General features: G+C 48.6%; 1 pseudogene; it reads right to left on the reverse strand.

Moving 5' to 3' along the window:
- Positions 1-12359: 12359 nt before the first annotated feature.
- The window catches only part of LOC142444487 (calcium-independent mitochondrial carrier protein SCaMC-3L-like), a 35018-nt pseudogene continuing 31442 nt past the window's right edge, over positions 12360-15935 (reverse strand).

Below are 15935 nucleotides of genomic sequence, written 5' to 3' on the forward strand. Positions count from 1 at the left end.
CTGACTGACATATTGGATGGCCATAACTATTCTCCAGCTGTCCCATGTCACTACCCCCTGGACAGCACACAAAGCCACTTTGGTAAGCATCCTGCCTCTGAGTAGGTCATTGCTTCATTTGTCTCTTTCCACCATCCAGGTAGATGGCATGGATAGACTACACTCCTCACCACCACGTGATCACCTCCATCACCCATGACGTGAAAATCCCATTCCCTGTGACCTAGGCCATCTGAGATCTTATCCTTCATGATCATTAACCTAATCATAAGACTATAGGTCTCTCAGGTGTATCAGACACCCCAATACTTCCCTTTACCTTAATCTCTACCCCAACCTGACATCATAAAAGACCACAAGGTAGTAAATAATATATGACCCGAAACTGCCCCCAACTGCTCAAAACTTCTCTGCTCCTCAGAGTCCTGATTTCCGCCAAAGACAAGAGATCGATCCAGCCATCTTCTGTTGGCATGGCTGTTGCTCTGTGTTCTAACACTCCTATAACCTCTCCCTCTTTGTGCTGTGCACTATTCTTATAATAAATCTTTAATAAGACTTCTTAAACAACTGTGGGACAAGTAATGACGAGGGAGAAATATGATTATTTTCTCTCTTTGCTTTCCATTGACTTTCTGTGTCCTCTAGTGGCAACATCTCATCAATCCACAAGTTAATGTCCACATCAGAGTCAAAGCTGATGGACAAAGCTTAGAACAGAAGCAGACATAAAATAACGACCCTGAGCTTCTTACTGTGCATTATTTTTCCTGTTTGTATTTTGAATACTTTTTTCTCTGGTCCACAAGGGAGAAAAACAGGATAGGCAAAGAACTCCTTGAGAAGAAAAACGAAGCTGGTGGTCTTGCAGTATCTCACCTCAAAACCTAGTATAAAGCCATTGTTGTCACCACAGCCAGGTATTCGTGCAGTGACAGGTACTTATTCGATAGGAAACTTGAATATAATGAATTAATGAGAATGGAGGAGGATATCTGGGGAAAGGTAGGTGAGAATGGTCACAGCACTGGAGGGACATCATGCGTCAGCGACAATTGCTTGTACATGAAGTCGTTACTGGATAAATGAGTGTTTTGATGTGGATGTTCTCAACAAGGAAGAAACATTTTTGAAAAGGACAAGAAAGATATATCTAGGCAACTTCTTCCACTGTTACCTGCAGTGATTTCACCAGGGAAGAGGGAGAGCAAGGCTCTGGAACGACCTCATGCTGGTCTGTATCCATCTATACTGAGGAGATAGAAGTTCTTCTAATGTGCTGAGGATGGTAGAATCAGAAAAGACAGTGTGGCAGTTAGTTAAAAATTTCCTTTGGGTTTTCTTGTAAATCCCCAAAAAGAGGATCCTGTGAGAGCCAAAAAGGTTGCTGACCATGCCCTAGATGATCCACAATAGCACTAAAGACCACTGACACCAAGCTCGCCCTCAACGAATGGCCCATGGTCTGTAGAATTGATCTTGTGATCAACACAGCAAATGGGAACCAATTATCCCATTTCCCATCAATTTTGCAAATGACAAAATTATCTAGAAAATTAAGGAACATAAAGAAGAACTAAGCAATACAATCAACTTGATCTCTTAGACACAAGAAGGAAAACTTCACCCAACAAAACACATTATACCTTTTCTTTTTTTTAGTACACATGAAGCCTACTCCAGATTCGGTCACATTTAATGCCATAAAGCATAGATAAGCATAGACTCAAAAATCAAAGGATGGGGAAAACATACCAAGCTATCAGTAATCACAAGTAAAATATAGTAGCACTATTAATCTCTGACAAAATAGACATCTAGATTAATGATATAATAAATGACAAATAGGGTCACTATTCAATTATGAAAGCCTTAACTGACCAAGAAACCATAACTTTCATGAACATAAAAGCACCAAATGAAAAAGCATAAAAACATATCCATCAAATTCTTACAGAAATGAAGAGAAAAATAGATCAAATTATACCATCCTGGGAGACTTCAATACTTCACTTTCAACCAAAGACTGATCAACTCTAAAGAATACCAGCCAAAATACAAGGGAAACCGACAAAGTTGATCTCAGGTATATCGAGAAAAGCTCACTCACAGCAATTCCATTCACTATCTCTCTGGCATTTATGGTAGCTATTCCACAACAGGTCATATTTTAGGTCATGAAAGAAGCATCGGTAAATTAAAAAAAAACATTGATGTACTACAAACCATCATGTCAATCGCAATGCCATAAATTTAGAAATCAACCAGAGAATGATTAACTCCAAACCTTAGAATACATGGAAATTGAAAATAAAATACTGGGAACTACTGAAAATGAATGATTTATGCACATCAAACTATTTCATGCAAACAGTCAACAGAGGACCCCTAGATTGGGAAAAAGTACTCAGTGATAATACATTAGATAAAGGGATAATCCCCCAAATCTACAGAAAGTTACAACATCTTAAGTTAATGCCATTAATCACCGTCGACACAATTTGAAATATGAAGATACTACAAACAGTTTTCAGCTTACAATGGTGTAAAGTCAGAATTATGTCAAGCACAATGGTACATTTGTTGCCATCGTCATTCTTAAAATATTTTCTTTCTACTTGAGCCCTTGGTATCTGCTCCTCGTTTGTTCCCCTCCCTAATGAACCCTTGATAATTTATAAATTGTTATTATTTTGTCATGTCTGACACTGTCCGACGTCTCCATTCAGACACTTTTCTGTTGTCTGCCCCCCACGGAGGGGGTTACATGGAGATCCTTGTAGTCAGTTCTCCTTTCTATCCCACCTACCCTCCACCCTCCCAGTATCACCGCTCTCATCACTGGTCCTGGGGGGTCATCTGTCCTGAATTCCCTGTGTTTCCAGTTCCTATCTCTACCCATGTGCATCCTCTGCTCTAGCCGGATTTTAAGGTAGAATCGGTATCATGGTACTGGGGAGGGGGGAAGCATTCAAAAACTAGAGGAAAGCTGTATGTTTCACCCTTGCCACACTGCACCCTGACTGGCTCATCTCCTTCCTGAATGGATGGATGGATGGATTATGATAAGAGTTGTTTGACCCCCAATAAAATGATTAAAAATAATAGAAGACCATAAAACCTGCATAACTTATTGCCCTAGCACATGATAAATTACCATTAAATAATTTTATTAAGTATAAAAAATCAGATTAAGTATAGAATCATCACCTTCCAATAGTCCAATACATAGAAATAAGCCAAACGTTACTTAAAAACCACTGAGTGTTTGAGGAAATAAAGAGTAAAGTCAAAATATTCCTTGAAGCATATGAGAATGAAAATTGAGCATATAAAAATATCTGAGACACTATTATGGGTTAAAAAAGCGACAGCCACTAAAATGTGTTGTAAATTTAAAGAGCCTTTATTTGGTTATAACCAGTCTGCCAGAATATCAAAGTGATTTTTTTCAGTCCTGGGTATATATTTCAGTTCATCTTTAAATGCAAAAACCACTTTATATCAATGAGTAATTGAATATTAGGAAACCCTCCCAGCCCACACTAGGTCAAATCCTTAAGTCTTCCATTAGCCCATATGTCTGATACCAGTCCCGAAATTCCTCCTCAGCCTCATGCAACACAGGCAATAGTGCAGAATACAAGAAGATCAGAGACAAGTGGGTGGAAAGTCCTGTGGATCCAATGGTGCTGGATGCATCTCAAGGGCTCTGTCTGTCAAAAGTGTGGCTCCACGTGCCTTATCAACAGGAATGTGTAGCACAGAGAGTGTGGATCTGACCTCCAGTGAGCCACTTACCTCTGTGGCACCTCTTAATGAGGTCATCCAACTGTGACCTGATTGCCAGGCTAAATTGCACCCCTTATTTCTTACTAACCACCAGTTGACAGGAGATTATGTAACTACCACAACTATTGTCATGTCTAAAAAAGACTACAGAATATGCTTTGTGTTTCTTATTGAAAGATAAAAAATCTTGTTTTTATTTGATAGGTGTGTCTTCTAATGGGAAGCCATGGTAACCATCACACATCACCGATATTCTCCTGTGGTTTCAGATTATTAATAGTTTTACATATTTTCTTTCAAGGGAGTTCACACTGAGTGCTCTATTGGGGTGGGGACCTTTGGTTGAACTGCAGGCTGCTGCTGAGGTAGGTGATAACGCCCTCCTGTTCTTAAATGAAGGAGATTTCAGTAGAGCACCATGGGAGTCACAAGAAGCTTAGAGGGCAGGCTGACAAAAAAGAGGAGACAAGAACAAAGAAGAGATTGCTGAAGGGTTTAAAGCCCAAAGGGCAGCGGTCCCCAACTCTGAGCCAACTCCAAAGAAAAGCACTGGACGCTCAGCCCCTGAAAGCTCTCTTCCTACTGCACTGGGGCCACAAGTGACCTCCTTATGCCCACTGTGTCGCTTTTGGCCACCAAACCCAAACTTGGGTGTACTGCTGTTGAGGGCAGTGGACCAGTAGCCTCCCGTCTTTACTGCAATCTAGAAATAAGCAGGATCACTGGGTTACCAACCCACTAGGCCGTGCTCTGGGGCTCAGCTCCAGGTCCCTGACAGCCGCCATCCCTTGTACACCAGAGCCCCAGAAGGAGGACAGGAACCAAGGCTTCCCCACTGTTTTGTCCTCAACCATGAGACAAGCAGAGTCCAGTGGTTGTGGCACATGCCCCAGGTGCAGTGGTACGTGTTGGGCAGCTACCTGCTAGATGAGTGGCTCAAAACCACGCGTTGGGCCATGGGAGAAAGAGGAGGCTTTTTGTTCCCATACAGAATTGCAGTCTCAAAATCAGCAGGGCAATTCCACCCTGTCCTGCAGTGTCGCTGAGTCCTTGCTCCCTCACTACTGTGCAGACCTGAAGAACTTTTGACTCTCATGTAAGTAAGCCCCATAGGGGCAGGAGAGAGACATCACAGAAAAGAGGGGTAAGCTCAACACTGATTGGGGGGAGAGACACTGCAGACATGCCCAGTAGGACCTCTTGCTTCCAGGACAGGGGTTAAACTGTCCGAGGAGAGGGTCCCCTGATTGTCACGAATTTGATGACGGGACCCCGGACTCTCCCTTCCCTGTGCCGCGGGGTCACTCTGAGAGGATCATGCGTGATGCAACTCCTCCCACGCATGACCTAGGACCCCACCCCCAAAGGCGACCCCTGGCTCGCGACCTTACTCCTGACTCCTCCCCTGCACGCCAAGCAGCAAGCGCCCCCCAGGAACCAAAGACTCCTCTCCTGGCGGTCACACAGCTAAGGTGTCCCCTCGGGTCCCTGGACACCCTCGCTGGGCGGCTGAGAAAAGCCTGGCCCACTGCACCCCAGCCACCGCCACCGCGACCTCAGCGTCCTGGGCCGCACCTTGGGGCCAGGCAGGGAGCTCCGGGGGCTCTGGACCCGCTTGCAGGCGGCCATGTCCGGGCAGCGTCCCCCGGGGCTGTATTCCCACGTGGCGCGGCAGGACCGGCCTGAAGCTGAGGCAGAAGTCCAGCAGAAGGAGGGAATCCCGCTGGAGGAGGCCTGGATCCACAAGGAAAGTCCAAGCTGAAGGGAGGCACCGCCCCCTCCCGCCGTCACCATAACGGACTGCGGAGCGCAACCAATGGGAGACGGCCCTCGCTCACGGCCAGCAATCCCGACCCTTCAAGGCCAACCGCCAATCAGAAAGCAGCGAGGGTCAGAAGGCGGGAGCACGGGGGACCTGACATCTCTGAGAGCCAATGGGTTGCGAGCAGCCGTCGTTGGCGGGCAAACCGACCTGACCTGGGAGCATGGCGCCACATGAAGCGGGAGCTCGCGCTCTGGGACCAGAGCGAAGGCTTCGAGGGCTCACGTGTGCTGAGCCCAAGGCTTTCGAAGGCCTCTGTGAACACACTTGGCGGGTGCTGGTGCGATGGTCGCGACCCCCACCAATGGAGGGCGGTCTTGTGAAGACCCGAACTGGCTGTAACCAGTCCACGGAGAAGTCGTCTGGATGCTATTGCACTGAGACTGGATTGCCTTCCCCGTGACCAGAATCCTTTTCTAGACTTGACTTCTAAATGCAGCCAATGGCTGAGGTGAGCGCCTCCACCTGGATGCCTGACACCATTGGGAAGAAATGGCAATGGAAGTGATCCAGTGCTTGCTTTTGGTGGGAGCCAAGGAAATCCCGGCTACAGTGGGTGCGATCTCACAGAAGAGGGGGAACTGGATTGTTTGTAGGAGATGGGAAAGGGAGGCGACATTGTCCTTGGTTATGGGATATGGAAAATCAGGCTTGACTTTTTGGTTTACCACCCTCGTGATCCAACTAGGCAGGCCTGGCACTCGGTGGGCTTGAGGTTCAGGTCTTTCCAGAATATGACGGTCACAGAGTAAAGGAAAACTAGAGCTGTCCTATGTCATCCTGGATTCCTCCCTCTGACATGCCTCCTTGGGTGAAAATACACTTCACCCGCTTTTCTCCCAAGTCGCATAGAATTCCATGCTGCGGGCTTCCCTGCCAAATTCAAAGACCGAGGACTCAGGGAACTTCCAAGAAGTGTGGGATCCGAGTTTCTGATTCCTGTAAAGCCACCCGCCCCCCTTACTGTAAGGCCTGGAGGTCACAAATCTGATCCTAGCCTCCATCTTCTCTGCGGAACCCTGGCAACGTCATGATGTTCTACTGCCTTCAAGATTCAGGGTACAGGTACCCTGGCATCCTTTCTAATCCTAGAGATTCCCCAGTACCTCATTCCTGTTTTGGAATTGGAAATCTCAGCTGCCAGCCTCGATATGGGGATCCCTAGGGCATTCCCTTTAACATTTGGGTACCGCATTGTCCTACCACCAGCCCCCTCAAACCTAAGGATCCATGCTCCCCAATTAGACTCAGGAATCACAAGGACTCCTCCTTCTGGACCTGGGGATGCTTGTTCGTCTCTTAGAATCAGTGATTAAAATGTCCCCATTCTCTTTCCAGACTCCAGAATTCCAGGGCCCGGGTCCTTTTCTAAAAGCATGAAAACCAGGGTTTCCAGTAGATAGTAACTTACAAATGCCCTCTATGGGGTTACCCAGGCTATCCAACTTAATAGGAGCAGACAGCCTCCTCTTTCTCTCAAAGAGCATGTGAGGTCTGTGAACCACTGACCATGCTGTTAGGAGGCTAGCGTATACCTGACAGTGCCACTGGAAGTCACAGCTCCCCTCCTAGGCCCGGCATCCCAGGCACACCCGGCCAAGCTCACCCTTTAGTTGCCAACTGATTCCCAATTCCCCATTTGCTCTTGAGTCCACAGCATGTCTTTTGATTCCTGGCAGGATCCAGACTGCAATCCTGACCTGAACTCCAGCGTTAGAGGCTCCAGCACCCTCCCGACCTAGAGCTCCAGCACACTCTCTTTCCACAACTGTTCCACACAGATGAAACAGCAAGATTTGAGGACCAGGGGGACTCAGTCCACTCCGCCCTTTTGTCTCTTTCTGACCCTGTGCCTGTGGTTGAGCTCTGAATTAAACTCTGATGGTGGTCTTCCTTTGCTCTTATACCGAATAGCTGATTGCTCGTGCAGGAATGACCTTGAGTAAGGTGGGTTCAGGATTCTGTTTAGTCCATGCCAAGCTTGCTGTGCCAGGATTCACCAGATGAGTACTTTCATTGTGGAAACCGCCCTCGACAGTAATTAGGGGAACGAGGCCAAGTTATTGCCCACACCATTGTTGGAACGGAGGGGGATGTATTTTCGTGCCTGAAGTCAAAGCCACGGACCATGAAACTGGGCAGAAGTTCAGATTTGGGGGTATGTATGACTTGGCGGATGTCGGTGGAAAGCATACGAGGCCAAACTCAAGTATAGAGAATTGGGTGCAGTGGGCCGGCAATTGGAGGATTTTAGTGGGTGTATAAGATGGGCAGCATAGAGGCCAGGCTGCCCTTCAGCTTGCATCTTCGTTCTTATTAATGGGTGGCTGGCTGTCTGGCAATGGACTGTAGACAGTGTCACAATGCAGATGTTTGCCCCCAGGTTGCTGAGTATGCAATGTTCGTCCTTGTGTTGCAGAAACTGTGCAGAATCAGTGAGAGGGGCAGGAGGAAGAGGAAGGTCAGAATGGGCCCTAGCCCTGGGCCACACCAGCCCTGCCAATCTTATGTATGGCCATGTCAGTGTATGCATGAGGCATAATTCCAAACACGTATGGTGTGTATCCATGATAGAATGAGGGGATCACAGCCCCACAGCATCTGAAATGCACAGTCTCGCAGTGCCTGTTACTGGTACTGGAGGGAGAAGTGACTAAAGGTAACGGACCCAGCATGTTAAGGAAGTAACCGTTATACAAGGAGTGGATCCCCTGTCAGCAGAGCATCTGCAATGGCCAGGCTCACAGGTCCTAGTCCTGGTCTGGATGGCCCAGCGTCAGCCAGGTCTTCAGGACCTGGGAAGCCATGGATCTCATCTCAGAGGAAGTCATGGGGTGATTGGAGTCCCTGACAACCATCTGTCTGTCACACTGTGGTACCTGGCATATTGCTGTAAGGCCAGAGCTTCTGGAAAAGCTTCCCCCTCTTTTGACCCCGCAGGGTCCCCCATTGTGGGCAGCTTTGAGTAGCACACCCAGGCATGGGTGAGACCATGAAGCGAGGACAGGAGAGCTCTTTCCCAAAGTCAACCTATCTCATGCTCCGTCTGAAACACGTTCACAGCACAGTACAAACCAGAAGCTCTCAACTGAAAGAAGAGGGTAGCAGTGCAGGAGTGTGTCCGGATGGTATGGATCCTGGGTCACACACATGGCAAGAACTTTGCCAGTGCATGCCAGTGAAATGGCCACCAGACTGCCCCCATCGGCTGCCACCACATGCTGGGCTTAAACTCCTGCTCTGGGAATTTTCTCACACCTTCTTGCACACACTGATGTCCTACACATGGGGACCTGTCATGTGGGGGGGGGGGTGTCACATCATGTAGTGTGGAATGGACTGACCCCACCTAATCATCGCTGTCTACCTGTGGTCTGGCTGTCACCCAAATTTCCAGGGAACCCTTCATTGTATTATACACAGTGTAGCTGATGCCAATACCCGGGAAAATTTTAATGTGGTGGTTTGGCCTCCAAAAAGCTCTGGCCAACCCTGCTCAGCGAGGATTTGACTGAAAACACTCCGCATGGTATGTTTTGAGCCCTTCACAGTATCTATGAGGAATGAGGTCAAGTTATTGCACATAGAGTAAAGGAAGTGGGGGTGTTGAGGTGCTGATAGGCAAAGACAGGCGCTGGAAGGTTTGCAGTGGAAATTAGGTAGTGTTGCGGCGGCAGCAAAGGACTTCATTCAGGGAGTTTTCAAGGGTCTGTGTAGGGGCTGTGTTTCCAGACAATTCCCCTCAAAGAGGTGACAGTGGTAAGGATGCCTATGTTTGGCTAGGGCCTTGGGTATGTGTTCAGTGGGCTTGTGGATAGAGTCTTTGTCAAGTTCAGGGAGTGAGCTCTGGTCTGTTTTGAGAGTTTCAGATGGGTTGGGTTGTGGTTATTAAGTTAGTTGGGGAATTAGAACTGAGGAGTTTTTTGGGGGACACTGGGGAGGAGGAGCTGCTAAAGGTGAAGTGAGCCCAGGTGGCCCATTGTGTTGAGTCTGGTCTGCTAACTTCAAAGCCAGCAGTGTGTACCCACCAGCACCTTTGAGGGAAAAAGACAAGGCTGTCTACTCCCATAATGGTTGAGTTAAAATCCCAGACACCCACAATTGCAGTTCCACCACATCTTCAAAGTCCACTGATGAATGCTGAAGCTGTCTGCTCCCATGAGAATGGACAACTTCAGAGACCTTAAGGAGTCGTTCTGCTCTGTCTACTAGGGTCGATGTGAATCCCCAGGTGGACTATATGGTGCAGGTGTGTCCTGACAATTGTGGGGAGTAATTATGGGACCATTCGTTGGCTAAGTCTATTTGAGAATGCTGGCCTCTTTGGCGGTGTGAGTCCTGTGTCCTGGGGTCCCTGGGTTGTCTATACTTGGGACAATGGCTCAGCTGCTAATCGGAAGTTTGAAGTCCACCGAGAGATGCTAGGGAGGAAAGGCCTAGAAATGGACTTACTCTAACCGGGTCCTTGCAACGTCCTCATGTTGCCCACGTTACCTCCGACATGGGAATGTGTAAGTTGGCCATCAAGTCTTGGGCATGTGTTGTGTCACAAGGTCGGGGAAGTCGTGCATGGAGGGTTGTTTGTGTGTACCCCGGGCCTAGATCAAATTTGGGACTGAGTGAAAATGGGACAGAATGTTTAGATTTGTGGGTAAGTATGAGTTCATTTGGTTTGCGGCATCAGAAGCCAGGGCCAAGTAGAGAAAATTTGGGTGTGAGAGGGGATGAGAACATTTGGGGAGGCCACAAAGTGGGCCTCATCAGGGGTAGGCAGTCCTATCACTTGCATCTTTGTCCTTATTAATGTCAGGTAATAACTGGCCATCTGGCTGCACACTATGGAGACTGTTTTGGTACAGATGTTCTCAGCCATGCTAGGCTCTTGGTTATCCATTGATCTCATTTTCCACATTTCGTTCATCATCTGCAAGGAGCAGGGGTCCAAAGAAGGCTCAGAATGGGCCCTACTCCAGGGCCACACCACATCCTCCTACAGCAAGCACACCCCCACCTCTGCCAACATTGTTACGGCCAGGTCTGTGCAGGCGTATGACCAAGTATGTTGGGCGCATGTCCTCAGTAAAACGAGGCAAAGTCCTGGTGTTGAAGCATCTGGCAGACATAGTCACCTACCCCTTGTAATGGCCTGTGCGAGCCATTGTCGGGCGAGTCTTCAGCACTTGGGAGGCCATTGTTCTCCTCTCAGAGGTTCTTAGGGGTGTTTTGAGCCCCTGTTATCCAACTGTCTGTCACACTGTAGTAGCTGGCATAATGCTGTGAGGGCAGAGCTTCTGCAAAAGCTTCCCCACTCTTTTGACCCCTCAGGGGCCCCTATGGTGGGCAGCTTTGAGGGGAGCATCCAGGCTTGTGTGAGACCAGGAAGAGAGGCCAGGTGATCTCTTTCCCAAATTCAGCCTATCTCATGGTCCGGCTGAAACCCATTCCGCAGCACAGTAGAAACCAGAAGTCCTCCACTGATAGAAGGGGTTAACTGTCCGGGGAGGCTGTGGGGAGCCGGGGGGTGTAGGAGCTCCGGAATGTATGGATCCTGGGTCACACACATGGGAGGAACGCTTTCTGCCACTGCCCCCGAGTGATCTCACATGTGATACAATTACTTGCCACGATGGATCCAAGGAAGCCTTGTGACGCTGCGGGGAGGCGTTTCCACTACTAACTGCAAGGTTGACAGTTCAAACTCTTCTTGGAAAGAAAGGAAGACTTGTGGCTCCCAGAAAGATTCACAGACTCAGAAAACCTGTGAGTCCCAAGTCGACTCACCAACCCTGGATTTGGTTTAATAATGCCCACTGATGCTCTCACTGGACTCCCACCATGCCATCGATTCGATCCATCCGGACTCTTAGCTACTCCTCCAGGACACGGTATTTCTGAGAGTGTAACTCCTCCCAGGAATAGAAAGGATCGTCTTTCTGCCGGGGAGCAGCTCGTCACTTTGAACTGCTAAGTCTTAAGTTAGTAACGCATCATACCATAAAGGCTCCTCTTGCTACCAGCTTCTCAAATGCAAGGGAACATCACGTAATCCATCGAGGAAGAGGGTGGCTCCTAAACCTCATGACTTTCTGAGTTCTAGGCAGAGGATGAGAGACACTGTGATAGGCATAGGTTTATCGTGCCAACGTGGCCAATGAACATGTGGGAATAATTAAAGGGGGGAGAGATAAACAGCTAGGAGAGTCTTGTCTTTCCTGTCTCTTGCTCTTTGCTGATCAGACCAATGTGTGGTTGCCTTAGCTGGTTCTCTGCCTCAACCTGCAAGCTACACTCCTTATGAGTCACCTAACCTGTGGACTGTGGCACTGTAGTTTGAGGTTCCTTCAAGGCCTGCTTCACCATGCTACTGGAGTATACATTCATTTCGCTGGGGACTGTCAAACCCTGTCATCTTGTTGACTGTTGGTGACCTGCCGTGCTGATTGGTGCTTTTGGTCAGAGAGCCTGCTTCTTTGACTTACACCGGCAGCACTTGAACTTCTAGTATAGTAGCTGACTCTTAATCGTTAATTGCAGTGGGCCATTTGTACTGCCCTGTAGACTAATGAGTTGTTTGTTTCATGCATTGTGTATTTCTGTATGTCAATCTTTATACAATCCTAAGTGTCCTGGTTTTGTCTCTCTATAGAACCATGTCAATCAGAAACACAGATACTTGTTTGAGAAAGAGCCATGTCAGACTGGGTCCAAGAGCCAGGAGAGCATCCAACATCCTGAATTGTGGAAGTCACTTTTGCCAGTGAAGTGCCTCCCGGTTGCCCTTTGTGACCACAGCCCAGGGATTCAAGGACTTGGGGCTCTGCACCTCCACAGCCTTGTCCTTTCCAGCCGACTCCATGAGAGGCAGACAGCTACGGAAAGAGGAAGTGATGTGGAGGTCAGAGCAGACCCCAGACCTCATAGTTGGCCAGGTCAAAGCCTGGGTAGGGAATGAAGCCCAGCCCATTGGGCATATAAATTTTTGTAGTAACCTGGGGTTCCCCAGCATCTGCTGCACGTAGTTCTGCAGCCTGTTGTACTGGACCGTGTCGTGCTGGGTCAGCAAGGTCTTCTGAAATTGAGAGAATCAGGAAAGTGTTCACCCCGAAAACACTGCCACTTCATGTAGACTCTCCCCTTGTAAACCAGGTACCCTTGCAACCATTCAATTGAAAACCACTTACCTTCGATGCTCCCACTGCCCCTGCAGCCTGTGAACACTTAAATATATGGGTGTGGGGATACCAAAGACAGCCGTCACCTTTACATTCCAACTGTGCTCTGCTGTGTCCCTGTACACATCCATTCCTGTGGGGTGGTCCAGGTCCCTCGCCAGGGCCCAGACCCAATCCTGGGATGCATATGGCAGTGAACTAAAAAGTAGGGGGAAAGAAACACATGGGTAGTTGGGAGCAGAGTAGTAGGCCACCCAAGGGGTCGGAGTTGTTCATACCTCCAGAGGAGGGGGAGAGAGGTACCAGAGTTCAACCTGGTGTGTGAAGATGTGAATGAAATATACTGGTCTGCATCAAGGAACCAGGAGGTCTGTGGGGTCGCCCCCAATCCCGATTCCAACAACTTGGAATAACCTGACACTCATCCCCCATAGAATTCACGTCAGAGGACAGCACTGAAGCTACACTTCAGGGAGAGGACAATTGGGGTCAGGGCACATAGGAGCAAAGCAAGAGGGAAGGAGAGAGTGTGGAAAGCATCCTCGTGCACCAAGTCCTTGGGAAGGTATTCGTGCTCAAAACATCCAATGCACAGAGAGGACCAGACAACCAGCCCCATCATGAGACATGTCATGCCTCACTGATCCATAGCGCTAAGGGGAACCACACTGGAAACACAGTGCTGGGATTGTGTCAGATGTGACCCCAACACCCGGGGGCACAACACTAATGGTGCATAACACAGCTGCCAGGGGAGCAAAGCAATGAGGGCCCAGAAGAATATCAAAATAGGCGTTGGGGCTCAGGCCTTGGTACCCCATCAGAAAAGCCTACAAAACACACCAAAGTTCAACAAACAGACCTGGAAGCATTTATAGATTTCTTTTTTGCGTGGTTGGTTCTTGTTTGTTTTGTTTTGCTCTACCTGGTTTTTAGGACTACATATTGTCTCCCCATGTCTATCAAGATTAGATAGTCCGGATGAACAATCTGGAGAGAAGAGGGACCCACGGTTCCAGGGGTACTCCGATGAGAGGATAGCAGTATAAAGGCAGTGGGTGTGATCAGACCTAGGGAAAAGGGAGCAAGTGATCTGAAATCAATGGCACGGAGGGTGTATGATGCCTGCTGGGACTTAATGAAGGGCAGTGCAAACCAGAGCAATTACTGAACCCTGAATGAAGGTCCTGCATGATAGTGGGACAAGAGGAAAGTGAAAGGAAGTAGAGTTAAGAACTAGGACGCAAAGGACATTTAGAAAGGCCTTAACACAGCATGTTCACATGTAAGTATACTATATGTAACGATAGGGAGAGAGATCTCTGCACATTTATTTATATGTTAAGTGTTAAGCTACCAGGTGGACACTGGGTCTCTACTCAATTCCTCCCTTGACACGAGAACACGTTGTTCTAACAACCAGGCATTCCATGATGCTCACATTCCTGACAGGATGGCTGAAGTCAATGTAGGTGCATCAGAAATGTGATGAAGAAAGCTGATGGTGCCTGTGTATCAAATGATCTAGCACGTGGGGTCTTAAAGGCTTGAAGAGAAGCAAGCAGCCATCTAGCTGAGAAGCATCAACGTCCACAAGGCAGACACACACCAACCTGTTTGATCATGAAGTGTAGACAGTGACAGGTATCAGGCATCAAAGACTGAGAAAAAAATATCCCATCAATGTGCGTGAGGAGTTGGTGCCAACAGGGTGGCACTTGGTCACTCTCTCTGGAAACCCTACCTCTCATTGACACACTCTAAAAGGAGTGCTGCTCAGGAGCAGCTATGGGGCCCCCACCGTGCTGTTGGCCCAAGCTCCTCCTCACCTCCATTGTATCAATGATGCTTTCTTTTCTGGAATATAGGTTTGATTTCTGGCACTAGCCAGGCAGCCAGCCATTGAGCTCTCCGGTCCACACAGAATGTCCCACTGGCGCAGGATGGCCCATGTAACCTGTGGGTGGGAGGCACGTGTGTCAGGGCCTTGGCAGTGCCCCTTCACCTCCAAGCCCCTAGGCCCCACTGCTACCTACCATGCCATGCCTGCTCACAGCTCCCTCCTGTTCATGAGCCATGAACTTGATCAACATGTGTGCCCTCTTGCTTTGCCCTTGAGGACGTTCATGTCATTGCCACAGCTCAATGAGTGGACCGCACCTGCATTGACCATGCTCCACAGGTCCCCCAGTATATCCAGGTTGTTGGTTTTGCAGGAGAAGACCTGGGCAGGGACACAAGGGTGCTGGGAATGTGTCGCACACAGGTAGGTTATTCCCCAGGTTGTTCCCCCATATTTTATCCAAACCTAAGATGCTGCTTGCTAACACATGGTCAATGGCTAGTCACTTGGAGGTGAACTGCTTGAAGGTTTCCTGCCTGAGGGCTATGGCCATCTAGAGCATTCAGACTATATAGTCTGTCCCACCTGAGATGTGGCCCACTCCCTGATCAGTGGGACAGTGGATTGTTCCCCTGAAGGACAGCCCCAAAGCCAGGTGAAGCCAACTCCAGGAGGTACAAGATTTGGCTGCCTTCTGGTCCTTAGAGGTCGCCAATCTTGTCACATGGATACTCTTAGTACCTGCTCTTACTGTGGCGTGTACACCCCTTGCCTGTCCCTTCCTATTGCAAGCATGCCGAAGGTACAACCCCTCCCAGTTACAATGGAACCATGGGGGCTTGCATGTCCCCAAAGTGTATATAAGCCCTACCTGAAATATATCCCCCCTCTCTGCACGGATCTGACTGCTGAGATCCTGGACGTCTGAGAGGTGAGCAATTGAATGCCTCCTTTTGTCTGATGTCTCTTTCAATTGACCCAATTTCACAACCGCCACTTGGCACCCTTTCATCCAAAGTTCATATATTCCTGGGGAGATGGCAGTTCTCTCCAAAGCCCCTCACCTGCATGAAGTTGTTGGGTTGGTTCCTGGGCCTCTGCCAGTGCATGTCAGGGAACTGGCCACCAGGCTGCCACCAGCGTTTCCCACCACATGCTGGCCTTCTACTCCTGCTCCTAGAATTTTCAGGCACCTCCATGGACACAATGATGTCCTCCCCAGGAGGGCCTGTCAGGAGGAGCGGGTGTCACATCATGTACTGTTGAAGGGACTGACCCCACCTAATCACCCCTATCTACCTGTGGT

This window comes from Tenrec ecaudatus, chromosome 1 (genome assembly GCF_050624435.1).
Source record: "Tenrec ecaudatus isolate mTenEca1 chromosome 1, mTenEca1.hap1, whole genome shotgun sequence".
In the NCBI taxonomy this organism is placed as follows: Eukaryota; Metazoa; Chordata; class Mammalia; order Afrosoricida; family Tenrecidae; genus Tenrec; species Tenrec ecaudatus.